This window comes from Mustelus asterias, chromosome 8 (assembly GCF_964213995.1).
Source record: "Mustelus asterias chromosome 8, sMusAst1.hap1.1, whole genome shotgun sequence".
Taxonomy (NCBI): domain Eukaryota; kingdom Metazoa; phylum Chordata; class Chondrichthyes; order Carcharhiniformes; family Triakidae; genus Mustelus; species Mustelus asterias.
Genome location: NC_135808.1, coordinates 119,378,824 through 119,384,466, shown reverse-complemented (window position 1 = coordinate 119,384,466; position 5,643 = coordinate 119,378,824). Strand labels below are relative to the sequence as shown.

Below are 5,643 nucleotides of genomic sequence, written 5' to 3'. Positions count from 1 at the left end.
TATAGAGTATAAAAGCTGGAGTCTGATGATGCAGCTGTATAGAACGCTGGTTAGGCCACATTTGGAGTACTGCGTCCAGTTCTGGTCGCCGCACTACCAGAAGGACGTGGAGGCGTTAGAGAGAGTGCAGAGAAGGTTTACCAGGATGTTGCCTGGTATGGAGGGTCTTAGCTATGAGGAGAGATTGGGTAAACTGGGGTTGTTCTCCCTGGAAAGACGGAGAATGAGGGGCGATCTAATAGAGGCGTACAAGATTATGAAGGGGATAGATAGGGTGAACAGTGGGAAGCTTTTTCCCAGGTCGGAGGTGATGATCACGAGGGGTCACGGGCTCGAGGTGAGAGGGGCGAAATATAACTCAGATATCAGAGGGATGTATTTTACACAGAGGGTGGTGGGGGCCTGGAATGCGCTGCCAAGTAGGGTGGTGGAGGCAGGCATGCTGACATCGTTTAAGACTTACCTGGATAGTCACATGAGCAGCCTGGGAATGGAGGGATACAAACGATTGGTCTAGTTGGACCAAGGAGCGGCACAGGCTTGGAGGGCCGAAGGGCCTGTTTCCTGTGCTGTACTGTTCTTTGTTCTTTGTTCTTTGATTAGCTATGCTAAATTGCCCTTTATTCAGGGTAAATACGTGGGGTTATGGGGATAGGGCCAGGGTGGGATCGTTGTCAGTGCAGGCTCAATAGGCCAAAAGGCCTCTTTCTGCATGGTAGTGATTCTATGATTATAAACATTGTGAGACTGAGGCTAATGGAGATGTGATTACAAGGATGAGAGTTATAAATCGATGGATGAACAGGGCTTAGTGTGATTTAGGATTCGGGTAGTAGAGTTTTGAATGAGTTCAGGTTTATGGCGGGGGGGTGGAAGATGGAAAACTGGCCATGAAAGCATTGGAATAGCCAAGTCTGGAGGCTACACAAGCAGAATAAGGGTTTCAGCTGCAGATGAGCTGAGGCAGGACGATGTTGGAAGATGTTATGGAGGTGCAGCTAGGGAGAGGCTTGTTTATAGAATGGATATGCAGTCTGAAACTCAGGGTCAAATATTACACCTAGGCTGTGAATGGTTTGGTTCAACATCATCCAGTGACCAGGAGAGAGTTGGAGGTGGTTGCCAGGTAGTTATAGCACTTTTACAGTGATATGGTTACACAACTAATACTTGGGCTTCAGAAACTGGTTCAGCTCAACAATATCCCCCCTAAATTAATCTCTCTGAAGATGTCATCAATACTGACAGCTCATCAACAGCAATGGCACCTTGCATTTTTGTAGCACCACTAATGTGGCAAAATGTCACAGGAGTTTATTTCACCTAATTTGACACCAAGACAGATAGGGAGTGTAATAGTGTGACCCATTAAGGAGGTGGGATGTTTCCCAAGGGCCATGTGATCGGCGAGGACCCTATGGATGGTCCCGGTGGGAAGCTGAGTCAACCGGCAGGAGGGCGCGTACCACGGGTCGAGCAGGGGTTCGCAGTTGGAGTCAGGGAGTTGAGTAGAGCGGGTCGCATTGTAATCTAGTCTGATCTTGTTGTATATAAATTATTCTGTATTTGGCAATAAAGCCTTTGTTGATTCAAACCATTTCGAGTCTCTCTTGATCTATTACACTGGCGACAGGGCAAAACATCAAAGTCGTTAGGATCGCAGTGTCCAGCTAGAAGGGGGGAGACTTGAGTATGGAGGGTAAGAAGAAGTAAGGCACATTTACTTAGCAATGCCTATGACCAGAAAAATTGAGTCGTTTCTCCCCGCTATAGAAAGGTTGCCTTATTTCTTTGTAGTGAATGAAATAACCACTGAAGAAAAGTGAAAGGATATTTGGCTTACAGTTTGTGGCCTACAGTCTTCCAATTTAGTGAGAACATTAACAGTGCCAGATGCTCTGGATATTATAGGGCAGGACTTTATGACCTCACTCGAGCGAGATCATAAAATCCCACCCAAGACCAATGGAGATTTCCGTTCTGCGAACCTCTGCGGTAAAATTCCAGCCAAAGTCTTTTGACCAGATTGTGGAGCTGGACAATAGTCATTTTAACCCCTGTCCCTCGTTCATTATGCCCAAGTATAAATTTCATACAGAAATCCAACAGCCAGGGGAGACAGTCTCAGGCTTCATGGCAGGACTTAGGGAACTGGCAAATTCAACCCAGCATTATCAGAAATTGTCAAGGGACAGATTGGTCTGTGGTATAAACAACATAACAATACAGAGAAAGTTACTGGCAGAGACTAAAATTACTTCAAATAAAGCTGTGGAGCTGGCCCAGGTGACTGAATGCATGAAGCTGGGTGTAGCAAAGTGGCAAAGTTTCCAAGGTGTACCGAGTGCGGTAAATCGTTTGTGGCAGGAAACGGCTGTGACGCAAGACAGCCCAGGTGCAGGCGTAACAGTGCCCAATAGAAGAAGTGCAACAGCGAGGGCTGGAGTATGTTTCCAATGTGGGGGAGAACACTCCCAAGAAGTTTGTCAATGCAACAATTATGTGTGCTTCAAGTTTAACATGAAAGGTCACTTGAAGGAGTGGTGCAGAGCAAGCAATCAGTCAGTGCAAAACACAAAGGTAGCGACTATTAGCTTAATTCCCTTAAACAACTTGAATGAGTAGCCCGGCAAGGGATCCGAGTTGTTCACCCTAAAACAGGTCCCGCAAGTGTCCCAAATGGAGATAACTTTGCTGGTAAATGGCAAAGCATTCGGGATAGAGGTTGATACAGGGGTGGCGGCATTTCATTATCTTCAAAAAGGACTCCAAGCATTAACATTAAGTGAGTCAGGTGCTATTTTGTCCACATATACTGGAGAGACACTGCAGACTTTGGGTGCAGGAACAGTAACCATGGCATATGGTAGATATGGGGAGGATATTCCCGATGGTGGAGGAGTTCAGAACCAGGGGTCACAGTCTGAGGATTCAGGGTAGACCATTTAGGACAGAGGTGAGGAGACATTTCTTCACCCAAAGAGTGGTGAGCCTGTGGAATTCATTACCACAGGAAGTAGCTGATGCCAAAACATTGAATGTATTGAAGAGGCGCTAGATATAGCACTTGAGGCAAATGGGATCAAAGGTTATGGGGAGAAAGCAGGATTAGGCTAATGAGATGGACGATCAGCCATGATCGTGATGAATGGCGGAGCAGGCTCGAAGGGCCAAATGGCCTCCTCCTGCTCCTATCTTCTATGTTTCTATATCAGAACCAAATGCAAAGCTACCGGTCTTGGTAATCCAGGGTCATGGACCTTGTTTAATAGGCTGTGATTGATTTAAGCAAGTACAACTTTTCACATCTGCCTGGTTTACAATCCACTTGATACTCTGTCTTAGTGAAGGAAATGGAGTTGAATGTCAAGTCGAGTGATTAATCTGTTTAATGTCTTCAGTTCTACAGTCCAACACATTTTTTTAAAAGAATTTTTTTATACTTTTCCAATTCAATCAAATCAAGTCCAATTCAGAGTCTCAACAAGTTGAGACATTTCCGATCCAAGCTGACAAGACAGGGTATGCAACCCTTTACCCTGTCTTGGGTCTGATCTACATGAGCCAAGCTGATTGGAGTAGGCAGACGTCTCCGCCCCCAAGGCTTGATCTCATTTGCATCTTAGCCAAAAGGCTGAGATGCCGCTTTTAAAAATTGCTTCATATGAAAATGAAGCTTAAATGCAACCCAATGGCCTCAACCAAGTGCAGCATCAGCAGACTACACTTGATCTTAGCCAAAAGGCCGAGAAGTGATCAACACATTTTTATTTTATTTTATACTTTTCCAATTCAATCAAATCAAGTCCAATTCAGAGTCTCAACAAGTTGAGACATTTCCGATCCAGGCTGACAAGACAGGGCATGCAATCCTCTACCCTGTCTTGGGCCTGATCTACTTGAGCCAAGCTGATTGGAGTAGGCAGACGTCTCCGCCCCCCCCCCCCCCAAGGCTTGATCTCATCTGCATCCCAGCCAAAAAGGCCGAGATACTGCTCCCAAAAATTGCCCCACATGAAACATATGAAGCTTAAATGCAACCCAACAGCCACCACCAAGCGCAGCATCTGCACAACCACACCCGATCCCAGCCAAAAGGCCGAGAAGCGATCAACACATGTTCCAAGCCAGGGACATGACAATGCAATGTCCATTTTGTCCTTCTCGTCAGATCTTGACATTCAGTTGGGTACCTGTGCACCTTTTACACTGAGTGTCAGCCTCTGAGTGGTAGCACACTTACCAATGAATTGCCGAGTTGTGGGTTCAAGACAAAAATCAAGGCTTGATGTTTGTGTGTGATACTGAGGGAGTCCTGCACTGTTGGGGATGCTGCCTTTTGGATGAGATGTTAAACTGATGTCTGCTTGCTCGGTGTATGTAAATGATACCATTGTTCTGTTTCGAAGATGAGCAGGGAAGTTCTCTCTAGTGTTCTGGCCAATGTTTTTCCCTCAATCAACATCCCCCTCAAAGAAAAACACATTATCCTGTCATTGCTACATTGCTGTTTGTGGGAATGTGCTGACAAATTAGCTGCCACATTTCCTACACTACATCAGTGATGACACTTCAGAAATTACTACATTGGCTGTAAAGCACTTTGAGAAATATGGTGGTTGTGAAAAGTGCAAAACGTTTCTTTGTCTGTGAGCCAGATGCTCTCCTTTGCTGGGAGTGTCTGTCTAAAGTTCAAAACCCCTCCTTTAGAAAGCTTTATTATTGCAGCTGCTCTATAAGAATAAGATGTTGCATGTTGAATGCGCAGTTTATCTATATTTAGTAAAGGGGTGAATCATTGCAATTGTTATGGCGCACCATGTCTCCAGGTAATGCGTTCCGGCAGCTGTGCTGCCAATCCTCAATTTTCTCGCAAGCTGCATGGAGTATTGGACTGAAACTAGCACCGGGACAGGGTTGGAGGGGGGAATGAGTATACATGGCCACACTGGCTTTATCTCATCCTGAATTCATCAACATAACCATGGGACAAATACCTGCCTTTGGCATAGGGGAGGGACTTGCAAAGCTAGTGATATCATAGAAATCCAAGTCGAACATTGTGCACCAAACCGACCAGTCACCAATCACTGAATCCAAACTGCCACGCGGACTTTGGTAAGATCTATGGCCAGTGTGCGCCCTGTTGCCCACGGTAAAGGGCATGAGCCTTTCCTCCCTCCCACCCTCATTTCTCCCTTCTTGGCAGAGGTTGGCTTTGCCCATGGATCTCACTGGGTTGTTGCCTACCTGGGTAGAGAGGTTTGGGTGTGCACATGTATGCGTTTGGCGGGGGGACGGCATCAGGGTTGGAGGGGAGGCGGGATGACTCAGGTCCGTTAAAGATTTCTTTAACCTGTGCCTAATGCTCCCTCCACTCACATTGTCTGTATCTTTAAGACCTGATCAGCTGTAAAGATTCGCATTCTAATCAGTATTCTGTAACTTGATTTTGTGACTCTGTATGCCCTATGTTTGAGAGCAGATTTCCACTCCATCTGACGAAGCAGCAGCGCTCCGAAAGCTAATGGCATTTGCTACCAAATAAACCTGTTGGACTTTAACCTGGTGTTGCTAAAACTCTTACTGTGTTTATCCCAGTCCAACGCCGGCATCTCCACATCATGACTAATAGATGCTGAC

At 45.9% G+C, this 5,643-nt stretch overlaps 1 pseudogene; it reads right to left on the bottom strand.

Annotated features, from left to right (window-relative positions):
• Positions 1 to 3,550: 3,550 nt before the first annotated feature.
• LOC144498107 (U2 spliceosomal RNA) lies at positions 3,551 to 3,757 on the bottom strand (annotated as a pseudogene).
• Positions 3,758 to 5,643: the final 1,886 nt, after the last annotated feature.